Below are 13,404 nucleotides of genomic sequence, written 5' to 3'. Positions count from 1 at the left end.
AAAGAATCTTTAAAAAAAAAAGGATTTATATAGACTATTAAATGTCAGATAAAACACAGCTCTATTTTTTTGCCAGGGCACGGAAATAGATTTGTAAACAGTATTTATTGTCTATCTTGATGTTCCTTTATGTATGTACAGAGTTAAAAGAGCCGATTGTCCCTGATGGGGTATGTCAAATTTTGCTTATAGTAATGGTGAACTTAATGCAAATGTATTCCATAGAGAATTGCTTACAAAAATACATACTTTATTACATAATATATACAGTACATTATCATAAAGGGTATTATCATGATATTACACCTAACCCTAATGTTAAAAAAAAAAAAAAAAAAATTACTGAAATTTATTTTTCATCCCATAAAATGCCACTCAGGGTTCACCAGAGATTTATTTTGTTATTTTCCTTCTAATAAATCACAGGATAGCAATTACAGTAAAGGTGTCAGAATAAATCTTGGCAGGAGAGAACTATAGATTTAAAAGGTGTTTTTAGTATGTTTTCACCTAATAATAAGAAGGGCTATAAAATTGTTTCATCTCATAGCTTAAAAATACAATTTTCTTTTTTTTTTTTTTGACACTGAGAAATTTTTAAGCTGAAGGACACATTTATTATTTTTTATTAATATTAATATTATGAAATAAACTTGTGGCTTCAGCTCACCTATCACTACAGGCACTGATCCTGTATCCCTGCAATCACCCCTTTCCTCTTTGGGGCTAGATGGGCCATTCTAGGCATGCATCCATTACACCTCCTGGCTTTTATGGAGAGCCGCTCATGCCTGCTATCACCATCAACAAGCTGCAAGCATAGATTCTGCTAAATGTGCAAGCAAAAGATTTTATGTTGTGGCATTTATATGATTGCTTCCATCATACTGATTACCACCTCATAGATTCCACTTCCATCTGCTCTGACCTCTGATTGTATTGTGACCTTTCTTGAATGTCACGTTCCCTGACCTCTGTCTGTTTATGGACTATGGTTTTGGTTCTTGTTTTTTTTAATTTTTACTTTGGATACCTGCCTGCATGTCAATGGTCCTAATTACGGGCCATAAACTTGAAGAGACAAGCAACAAAATCCAGAGGTCTTGGAGGTTTTCATAAAGTCAAGGGATTCTGTAGACTGTAGATACATTGGGTCCACACAAACCATGATATATTTTTATTGTAATGATAATGATTACATCACTATATTAACTAAAAACACCAAGAAATGTGGGAAACAGCTGTCACAGAGATAGGAAGTCACTACAGTTTGGGCTTCATCGTTGCTTTTTACACTGCCTGAAACTGTTGGCAGGAACAGATGTCATCAGACATTCTAAACAAATTGTGTTATTCAGTCTCACAACTTTTAAGTCAAGCTATAGATTCAGAAATCCATCCATCAGCCTTGCCTTAATCTCGGCTTTCAACATTCTCCCTCCCTGGGGGCCCATCATGGGAAGGAAATTAAACTGAAAAGGTCTACAGCATAAAATGGGCCCAGGCACTGCAGCCCACATTAACACGGGGCGAAACTGAGCCAATACACTGAGATCGCTATGATGTGTGTTCCCTTTGTGCCAGAGAGCAGTTGGCAGTCATCGCAACACACCAAGCATGTCATTTCGACACCTGTGTATGCAGTGGTGTATTTATGTATTTGGCTGCCCTAGGCAAACGCCTACTTTGCCTCGCGGTAAATACGCCCCTGTGTGTATGCAAGGCCTTGTACTCCATATGGTGTGATGCGAGTGTTATATATTTGTTTCAAAATTAAAGCGCTTTATTTACCTACAACTTTATATCTATAAGACTAATGTTCTACTTCATATTCCACCCATACTTTTTCCTTTTCATGAATAATTTAATCAGTCTGAATGAATTATAATTGTTTTTAAACACCCTTGACATTAGTTAATTAAGTGGAATTAATTATCAAAGATCCCAAAATTGTTTTATTTTTAAACATCAAGTACTCTTCTGCTTTAGAAAAGTCTTTATAATTTAGCAGTGAACCAGATAAGGCTGATAAATCATTACAGTTGTTTTCTTTTAAATTATTTGCAGAAGAGTCTGACGTTCTCTCTTCAATATCATCTTCAGCCTTTCCCAGTGCGGAAAAGGTAGAACACAGTCCACTGAGTCCCATGTGAAAAAATTATTATGTTGGACCATATGGGTAGCAGAGGTGATTTACTAAAGGCACATAGGCTGTTCGCTTTGCGAGGGAGTTTGCACTTTGCAGGGCAAGTTTCCCTTATCTTGGTGAATGTGGTAAAATGTTACTTTGCAATGAATAGCCAATCAAGTGCAAGGAAAATAAAAACTGTATTTTTTTCTTGCGCATGATTGGGTGATTCACCTCATTCACTGAACTAAGGGGAAACTTACCCTGCAAATTGCCTTGCAAAGTAAACAGCCTATTTGCTTTTAGTTAATCAAACCCATACGGGTCTATTCACTAAGCTGCCGAGGGCAGCCGAGTGAACAACCGACCCCAAGTGGAGTGAGCCGAACACTGTTCGGCTATTCACTTCAGGCTAGTACGGCTGATTTCATCGGCTTGCTTGGCATGGCTTCGGGTCGGCCAAACATGCTCAGCATGTTCGGCTGACCCGAAGTGCAGAAGGAGTTCGACTCAGCCGAACCTCCGGCAGGCTACTCACTGCTGTCCGGCCTATTCTTGTAGATGCCGAAAAGCAGTGAGTGAATAGCCGAATAACGCTGAGCGGCATTCGGCTCGGCTGTTCTGCTCGGTCCCTCAGAGGGACCGAGCAGAACAGAAAAATAGTTTAAAACGTTTTTAAAAAAGTAAATAGAAAACAATTGTGCGGAGCTAGCAATGTCCGGTGGTTCTGCTGCCATTAAAAAAAAATGAAAAAAAAAAAATCCCGGGCGCTCTGGGAGCCTTCCGCTCCTGGCCGCCCAATCACACAGCTGTCAGAAGCAGGCTGTCGGCCGGCCAGCTTCGGCTTTCAGTGCGGCTCAGCCGAGCCGAGGCATATGCGTTCGGCTCGACTGAGCCGCTCGGCCACGTTTGGGAGCTGTACGGGCTATTGAGAATAGCCCGTACAGCACCAATCCACCTATTTGCTTTTAGTTAATCAAATCCATAGTCTCCCCATGTATCACTGGCCCCTCCCTTTTAGATTGTGTGCCCTCTTTACCATCTTATCTTGAATTGTATTGTAATTGTAATGTCTTCCTTATATTGCAAAGCGCTGCGCAAACTGTTGGCGCTATATAATTCCTGTATTATAATAATAATAATTAGGATAGTTTTAAAATAGCCAAACAGAGCAATTGTTTCAAAAGTGGGTTGATGCACCAACCTGACAGTGTAACGTGTGGATATAAAAGCAAAATATAACCACATATCAATTGCATTCCTAAATTAAAAAATCAGTGCAGTGGACATGTTAAACTCCATTCCTCTATTTACCCTGTTTCCCCGAAAATAAGACCTACCCTGAAAATAAGACCTAGTACTATTTTTGGGAATTGCTAAAATATAAGACCTACCCCGAAAATAAGACCTAGCTGTGACCATTCCCAGGGCTGGTGGTGGCATAAGATGGAACTTGAAGAGCTGCGGGAGAGAATTCAGCGGTGCCAACGAAGCCAGATATAGATGAAGCAAGGCGGCACTGGAGGGAGCAGAGCCGCATAAGCCAATGCCAACTCCTTCCACAGGCGGAGTGATACCAAATGCACTCTGCCTGTGAGGAATCGATAGTGAAAGTGCGCTTCGCTCATTCTGGCCAGCGATTGGTTAGCAAATTGCTCTTGGAAAGGTACGGCACCACTGATCACCATATTTGTGTACATGAATACACGTAGACTGTTGTATATAAATAAGTGTGGATTGTTGTACATAAAAAAATAATTAAGACCTACCCCGAAAATAAGACCTAGTGTGTTTTTTTGAGCCCAGAAAAATATAAGACAGTGTCTTATTTTCGGGGAAACACGGTATATTCTAGAAATAAGATGGTGCCATATCAATACTAGATGTAAACTGTGTGCAAGTGAGAGTGTGTCAGCCAAACCTCAGTAGTGGAGTCCACACATGAATAATTGTTCTCCCCATTTTTTGGGGATTTCAAATGTAGTAGAAAGAGGACCAAATGTTCATGCAGGTAACTTTAGTGCAGCAGAAGCTTAGGGGACAAGAGAACGCTTCTTCCTTAATTTTCTTTTCACAAGTCCTATGTATGTCTTTAGGGAGAAAGTTACAATGAAGTACATATTTTACCACTTTTAAAATATTTGCACTTGCTTTATTTGTTGTGTACCCAACTGTACTGCCACAATGTCCTGTGATCACATGGGGCAATATGCTTGGAAGGATATAACAGAAATCTGGCCCCAATCACTATGCAGACATTTAGCTGCACCACAAACAGCAGTACAGGACATTAAAGTAGAAGGACAGATTACTATAGACCAGATTTTATATGTGTCCTCTAAAGTGCTGTTCTGTATGCTTCATACAGTGTGTAATAAATTACATAATCGATTACTTTTTTTATATATTTTTCTATGTGGTCACATGACTGCAAAGCTCCAGTTTTCCCTCCTCTCTGAGCAGCTGATGTGGCTGGTGGGTGGGAACTCTCTTCCCTTCAACCTGAGATGTAGATAGGTCACCAACACTCCAAGTTGCAAGGAAAATATTCTTTATTGCAAATAATGTCACATAGGGACAAATAGTAAATTTTTCGGGGCTGCCCAGGGTCCATTCCACAAGGCGACATAGTCGTAGTGCTGGTGACCTATCTTTACATCTCTGAGGTTCTGCACGGTGCCATGCGTGGCAGTCACTACGAGCACCTATCTTATCTACATTGGTCGCAATGCTGTATGGCGTGCAACAGGCACTTTCAACAAGTCTCGTCAACCAGAACTTACATCAGTGGACACCAGTGGGTGACATTACTAGAATAAATAATTCAGCCCCATTGTCGGCTGTACATATTGCAAAGATGAGACAGAGCTTTGCGGTTATCTGACCACATAAAAAAACATTATAAAAAGGTATTTATAATGGAATTTTTTTAAACTGTATGCGGGGCAAGGGATAGGACTATAAAGGCAACATATAAATGCTGGTTTATAGTAGCCTTTTTTAAGTGGTTAGTGCACATTTCACACTGATTAAGTGGTTCGAACACTTGCCTTACAGCACTGAGGTCCGAGGCTCTGGCATTCTATCTCGATAAAATGTTTAAAGTATAATTATAGGCAAGACCTTTTTTTAGTTTTGCATAGAATGAAGGGCTTGAACCCCTGTTAGATTTTGACTGATGCCTGTGTCCTTGTTAGGGAGATTCACTTTCTCTAATTGTCCTGATCACCATTGTCACGGGTAAGGAAAGTGAGGGTAAATCTGACATTTTCAGTTGCCATCAGTACAGGAATAAAGGGGAAATCTTCCAATGGGCACACTTAATTTTGTTACAACTGTCTGAGAGGGGATTTTCCTCACATTGTATATGTATATATATATATATATGTATATATATCTCCACTCTGACTCCTGGGTGGAGCCTTCCTGTCTCCCAGGTGGAGTCTTGAACCCTTCCCAACAACTTTAATTTAAAGGCTGTGCACACCTGTGCCATCAGCATGGGCTGGCCACTCAGATTCTGGACACAGGAATGGAGATAACGCAGTGGCATTGCCATGCACTGCCACAATATATATATATATATATATATATACACATACATACATACATATCCTCTTACTTCCTGTTGAGTTCACAGGATAGGAAGTAAAGGAAAATCTCCATAAGGAGACAGATGACAAACATACCTTCCCACCAAGGGGATTGTAACCCTTCTCTATTCTATTGGAGGAGGAGAGGAGGGGAGCGGGGATGTGGCATCATCTTTCCTCCTCCAATCACAGAATGTCGTGTATTCTTAAAAAAAAAATACACAAAGACATTTTGTGAATGAAGGATAGTGAGGAGGGGCAGCTGATGCGACTGGAGCAATGTACAGCTTGGGTCGCATCTCTTCCTATTGTCAGTTCCCAGAAATTGGGCATTGTGTGCATGCTACAAGGTAAGACTTTTATTCTTTGCAGCAGCCATCTGCACATAATGCCCCGTATCTATGACTGTGATAGATACTTTCATTAGAAGCTCCTTTATGGGATTTTATTGATGTAAATGACTCTGCAGAGAACTGAATAATTTGTCAGTGGTATATAAATGAAAAAGAAAACACATTTTGCCTGTACTAGGTCTTGCAATAACGGGTAAATGCTCATGGTAGATAATATATAGGGGTGCCAATAAAATAGCCACAACAAAAGCCACAAATCCAGTCCTGCAATGATAAGTAGCTACTGATTTGCTTTATTTTCCACCTACCAGTTTATTCTTCATAAGCACGTTTCTAGTGAATATTCCCCGATGCTTTGTGGCATTGTGTCAAACGTGGTTATAGGAGGGAAAAAAAGTCTTCCAGCAGTATAATGGAATATAGAATTGGCTTTGTAGAGAAAGCCATTATTTTATGAATGGATTTTGTTTACTGAATCCTGCTGCTATTTGCAGCTCTTGTATTGCAGATAACCCCACTGTTCTGTGACACACTCATTATTTCCGAATACAGTAGCAGGTCCCTGTAATAGCAGGAACATTATCTTGTTTCCAGGTCTGGCTTATGGCTCTCTTTCTGTGTGATGCGCACATCTGAACTGCTTAAATAAAGAGGTGGCCTTCGTCATCTGTGTATATTGCTTGTATTTGAATTCAGAGCTAAGGTTGTGATCTCATTACATATTAGTCTGACCTTTAGCTATATGGTGGACCTGCATCAAAATTCCCTGCATCCTGGGGTTTTATTAAAAGTCTATTACATAGCAAATTCTTTTTGTGCCAGATTGTGGGACTTCGGGAGGACACGTACCTCCTATGTTTGTTATAGTAAAGATAAACACTTGGATTTTGTAGGACCAAACTTTCTTTTTTTTTTGTTTAAAAGTGGATCTATACCCTCTGGATAACCTTCCTATTTTATGTTCATTACCCTCCAAAAAAAAAGAGGTGTTGAACTTCGAGCAAAGTGGTTTGAAACAGCCACATTCACACACTGCAAAACAAACTTTACAGGCGGTAAACACTTCCCTATGCTATCCAAAACAAAACAAAGACAATTTTTGCCTGGAGTTACACTTAAAAAAATGTACCTGTTCCAACTTACATACAAATTCAACGTAAGAACAAACCTACAGTGCCTATCTTGTTCGTAACCCGGGGGCTGCCTGTATCTGGACATGTAGTTGATGTAATGTAAAAAAAAAGTGCTGCCACTGCTTGTCCGTATTGTCATAGCATCTAATGCTTTAATCCACATTTGCTTCTCATGAGCAGATAGCATTTGCATTTCTTCCTATGATGCTGGCTCAGGCTGTGGCACTGTTCGAGCAATATAAGACAAACATCTAGCTGCGATGCCCTTATTGGATATCACAGATTTTCTAATTTAAGTTGTTTGTGGTTCAGCTCCGTACGTTTCAGTGGATTTATCACTGATGCCGATTTCAGTTTCAGTGATGTTCTGTTCCTTTTCCTGCAGTAATGTTGGGGCTTCTTGGTCAGGTTATCGTTTGCACAATGCTGACTGTGTTGCTTCATGAGGCTTTTGACGCATAGGCGTTTCATTACAATTGCACTTCTGCTGATTGTTACCTTAATGGTGTCTGGATGCAGACTGACTGTAGTTGACAAATATATCTACCTTAGCATATGGTTTCCATTTTGTGCACTTTTGTTTAGGAATATATACCTATGCATTGCTTCCACAGATTTTGATGTGTATCAGGTCAGGCTTCTTTCCATTCCATAGCTCATATGGAGCTTTCTCTTTTGCTTCTTCACAGAAGCAGTTTTGGAGATAGCAGGCTGTGATTGCCTCTCCCCAATATGTTTTTGGCATAGCCACATAAAAAAAACAAGCTTCTGCTACTTTCACATAAAGCGTGGTTCATTCTCCTTGTAACACCATTTTGTTCTGAATTGCATGGTACAGTAGTCTTGGACATTATTCCATGCTTCCTCAGAATAGCTTGTGTTTTACCACTTGTACAGGATAATGTTAAAGTTTATCTGGAATGTCATCCCTGCTGGTAAAACACAGTATTCCTTGAGCAGTCATCAAGGAATGTGAGAAAATATATTTTCTTTCCTTGAGTCAGAGTTTTCATAGGACTATATAGTTATGAGTGAATCCAGCCCAGATCCATCCTGTCTGCATACGAGTATGGAAACCCGCACCCGGATGGATGTGCAGTTTGGGTGAGCATACGGCGGCGTACTCCCATAGAGAAAAACAGGTTGCTGCGTACAATCACACGTAGCACCTGTCCTTCCCCGTAGTGGCCCGACAGGGCCGTGCACGCCGCACGGATCTGTACGGGCCGGCTCTCAACAGTGTGATTGAGGCCACATAGTCTTGCATGCGGTGGCTTTTCATTAGCTTAGCCTGGTTTTGCTTTCTAATTAGGTACACTTTATTGACAAGAGATTTGCTCTCTCGTGTACTTTCTGTAGCTCTTCCCACTTTACTTTTGCAATTTCATACTTGCATATGTGCTCAATTCGATCATCTATGCTCTGTAAAATATATCTCTGAGCTTTTATTTTATTTATTATAGTACATATAGTACATATAGTACATCATTAAGGTGCAAAAACCATTATTGCAAATCCAGTATCAGATACAACACAGCAGGGTAAGAAACATGCTTTAAGTCCATAGGTCTTTAGTTTGTAGATGTCATATGTCTCATATGACACATGTCACTACTAGCTAAGTGGACCTTTTGGTTTGAATTCCTCCAGTAAACTAGCAATGCACTTCCAAGTGCATTAGCGCCTCAGTGCCTACAGCCTCATAGCTGTATATCAGCAATAAAGATCTAGGGCACTCATTCATAAATTAAGGTTATTTGTAAAAAAAATACATCATATTCACAAAGAGTATTGAGAACCTTCACTCATAAAAGAGTGAAGACTCACTTCAATTATCCAGTCATGTCATAAGCAAATTCATGTGCATTTATTTTATCTGCACATGATTGGCAATCTTCCTTGTGTGAAGATTGTCAACTTCTTTAGTAAATCAGCTTTCATTTCCCGATGTCAGAGGAACTGAATGCAGATTATATGTGTTGGGTTTGTTTTACAGATGAGTTGCTTAAGGAACCCTGAAATCAGATAGCAAAGCTTAGTTTTATAGTTGAATGAAAGTATCTACCTATTACACATAATTAGCTCTGATTTACTATTTCCTCTCCTTGATCTCTCTTTAGCTTTTTTTGCTTATTTTGTTTTTCATTTTACTGTTCACATAACATTTGTTTTCGTTTTTTTTCTTCATTTGGTTCATTGTTTTTTTTGTCGCATTACCATTTTTTAAAAATGCACACAAAAATAAAGAAAAACCTTTATTTTATTTTTTAATACATTTATTCTGCTTTTGTATTAGAAACATTATTTTTGGTCTCGATAAATGGGACACATGTCAAAATAAAGCTGAAATGTAATATTTATTGTTACCCTTGATCTTTAAAAATGAACACTAGTCAAAATGGGAAAAAATTTGTATTTTCTCTATGCCTTACATTATTTTGCCTTTTAAATATATTGGAAATGAAATAAATCTTTTAAGACAATGCCCCTTAAAGAAAGCCCTATTAGGGTTAGGGTTAGGGTTGTGTATCTTGAGGGGATCTTGTCCCTGCACTGCTTCCACCATATCTCCTGTCCAAAGTAGGCAGCACGGTAGGTTCTGTGTTATTGGAATTTCCTTTCCTCTAATGTGCAGTGCATACCCTATGGTAAAGGTGCACTGTACCACTTTGACATTTGGGAGTCAGAGGACAGGACCATACTGTGCAATTTTTAGTTTCTAGAGGGGGAAAGTATTTCCTAGAAATGAGGAAAGAAAGGGTGCCACTTTATTATTTAATGCAGCAGCTATGGACTAGATTTTAAACAGGTGGATATTCATTGGAGTGAACGGTGACCACATGCTATTACTAGGTAAACTGTGTTGTCATTGATGCAGTGGATAGAATAGGCATAGACACAGCATTTTGAAGGTCTCATGCTTTGCATTGAATATCAGTTGCCCTTGCAGGAAATTGTTAAATATCTTTCTAGTTATATTTGATTTTGAATAGCTCTTCAATTTGAAACATTTCCCTTACTTTTTAATTAGACTTGAATTCTTTAATCTCAGCTTCTCCCACGTACAAACCTACTGTGCTTAGACAAAAATTCAGGTTTCATATTGATGCAAAGCAATAATTTATAATTTTACCTCAATCCCTGTTACACAATAATGAGTAAAGCGATACATAATGTATATTATAAAAATATTCCCCAAAAGTACCCAACTAGTCATTATTCATGTTCAATTAAAAAAAAAGAGTGGTCCAACACTACAGCTTACCTACTTTTCACTGAAAATTAAAATCAAATGAAAAAAAAATCAGGCAGAGGTTATTTAGGTAAATGCAGCAGAACCAACTCTTGCTATAAAATGTAGTATATGTACAATGCACAATAAAATATATTTCTAACCAGGTTTTTTTTTGAACGATAGACCAGCTTTGGATGTTCATATTGCAACTTACAACCAGTCAGGGTGCCAAATGTCAACACACCAGAGGTTGAAATGAATCAGCTGCATTTCTACCCTTTACCATAAGAGGAATCCGATTAAAGTAGCCTTTAATCCCATACAATGCTGACTGACATTATATAACCACTAGCTGTAACTTTCATACTCCATAATATATGTAATTTAGTGTGTTAATTAATTAATCAATGATACAGTGCTCTGAGCCTCACGGTATAATCATCAAAAGCCAATATAATATAATAGAATAAAAAAAATATTAAAAGAAATGAATTAAATATAAAGTGTCAAATCGTGTGTTTCTTCAACAACTAACAGTGTGAGATAAGTATATATAGATACTGTGTGGCAAACAGTGTGGATCTTTCCTCGAAGGGGAAATTAGAACACAGTCAAAATGAAAAACTATAGGTGCCCAGGAAGCACATCGGTAAAAAATAATAAATAATAAAATATGTCCGGAGACTGCCAGATGACCCCGCTCGGAGCGCCGCCCACCGGAGCAGCAGTGACGCGACGCTCGGCGAGGTAAGTAAGAAGACACCTGACGCTGACTCGAGTATAAGCCGAGGGGGGCATTTTTCAGCCAAAAAAATGGGCTGAAAATCTCGGCTTATACTCGAGTATATACGGTATATATAAAACTTGTACATAATTCGTACACTTATATGAACATGAAATTATGTACCATGGAAAAAGTGTATATAATTACAATTGTATAAATAAATATAATCATAAGACTATGAATGGAAAAATAATATATCAATGTCCCATGAAGTCTTATTCATGGAAACTTATTGTAGAATAAGGGACATATGTCCACATCTGAAGTGCCAAGGGGGAATGCTTGTCTGAAGGAGAAACCCCCGTAGGGAACGCACTCACCAGATGTCAGAAGAACGAAAACGATCTAGTTATCCCGGGAAGGCTGCCGTGTTCCGTCAAATATTCCGTTCCATTGCCATGAGGAGATGATCGGGTGACGGAAGGATGAAGCCTATCTGTTGTTCCAGGAAGAAGATTGCGTTCTTGTGTCACGTTCCTTTCTTATTTCAGCGTATCAGGGAGGGAACTGATAATGCGCTTTGTAGGGTTTTCTTGTAAAGTTTCCAGGGGGCGTCGTGGTTCGGAGTCTCAGGATAGAGATTTAAATCCGGAAAAGGAGAGAGGACAGAGCGGCAAGGCTCATAGTGTATTAAACAAAGATTTATTGAAAGTCATAAAAACCGATCTCCATAGCGTTTACAAAATGGAGTTAAAAATTATAAATAAAAGATTTTTTTCACTGACAGGTCAGCTGCAGATAGTAGAGTACTCTTCAGACTGTTTAATGTGCCGTGATATACAGGCCCACCCCGATGCGTTTTGTCACAAGATGTTATCAAGGTATGGCGGGTCTGTCAGTGCGTCTTAACGTGTTAGGATAATTTTTCCCCTTACTTATCAATATGTAATTCAGGTATAACCAGTTGGAGTTAGGTTTTCCTAAAGTTAGCTCAGTTTGGGAGCCATAGGAACTAATCAATTCTTAAAGTATGTAAAAGGTCCACTAATTATTTACATCTAGTATACAGAAGTAACATTGCTACCACAGCCGCCTTTACCAACCTTGATTCTCTTGCTGTTCATTATTCACTAAATATAAGCTTTACAGGATATATGCATAGGGTTGTCAACTTTTCTTCAAGCGAAACCCGAACACTCTAGCGACGTGCGGACATTTTTTTGGGAGAATGAGTTTTAGCTTATTCATATGTAAATAGCGCCACCCATACATATGGAAATATCACAGTTGAGACTATTTTCAGTGGGGGGCCAGTAGCCCCTATCTTAATTTTGGTTGCCCCTGTCTGCCTGACATCTTGTTTCTGCTGCCATGAAACCCGGACACAGTATTCAAAACCCGGACTGTCCGGTTGAATCCTGGACAGGTGGCAACCCTATAGATGCACCACCTACCTATGTAGCAGACTTTATCTTTATCTTATGCTTCAGAACGCTTTTGTACAATATGGTGCATAATAATCAACATCACCTATAGGTTCCTACATTTTTGACAAGTGCAGGTATACTTTAATCCAAACACACCAATTGTTTGTACAATCTATTTAGGATTTACCAGCAACTCTGGGATGTGAGGCCTACGTAAACAATCTGTATTTTATATAGTTGTTGCCCAATTTTGCTGATCCAACAAATGCAATCTAAGCAAAATCTGACTGTGGATTTTTAGCTTTATTCATCAGAAAAATGGTTTACTATCCCACAAGAACATCTGCATCACATCATATCAGTCCTGTGAGATGTATATAAACATCCAGCAGGTTGAGCACTTAAGAAATGTATTTGTAATGAAATATAGTTAAAGTGTGTGAGTGTTTTAATTTCAATGCAACAGTTTCCGGCTTAGCCGGACCTTCATTATTAGTCTCAGCTGTCCACAGGCCCATATACAAATGTGTTAGCTGACTGATGCTTAGGGCTCTCTCTCTCTCTCTCTGAATAATGACAGAAAGCTAAAATGGAACAGGTGCTGCCTTTTTGTTTGGGGAACCCATTAGGGTGCACCCTGTTAGTCAGGAATTGACCTGGGTTTAGTTAGTTGCTCAGACGTGCAAATGTTTTGTTTGCTTTATGCTATGGACTTGCTGTGCAAAACCCTCCTGCACTGAAACTGTGTTTCTTCACTGCCTGGCTGAATAAAGGTGCAAGGCAAAGCTGTTTAGACTGTTCCTCGGTGTCC

General features: G+C 39.1%; 1 protein-coding gene across 1 annotated transcript in view; it reads left to right on the top strand.

Annotated features, from left to right (window-relative positions):
- Nucleotides 1–7,420: 7,420 nt before the first annotated feature.
- The window catches only part of LOC108786298 (tenascin-R-like), a 197,533-nt gene continuing 191,549 nt past the window's right edge, over nt 7,421–13,404 (top strand). The window contains exon 1 of the mRNA XM_018555557.1: nt 7,421–7,435. The gene's annotated coding sequence lies outside the window, so the exon portion shown is untranslated. The remainder of the gene's footprint in view (nt 7,436–13,404) is intronic.

This window comes from Nanorana parkeri, unplaced genomic scaffold (assembly GCF_000935625.1).
Source record: "Nanorana parkeri isolate BGI_ZX_2015 unplaced genomic scaffold, ASM93562v1 scaffold201, whole genome shotgun sequence".
Taxonomy (NCBI): Eukaryota; Metazoa; Chordata; class Amphibia; order Anura; family Dicroglossidae; genus Nanorana; species Nanorana parkeri.
Note: the sequence above shows the minus strand (reverse complement) of the source record. Positions and strands in the feature narration are given on the sequence as shown.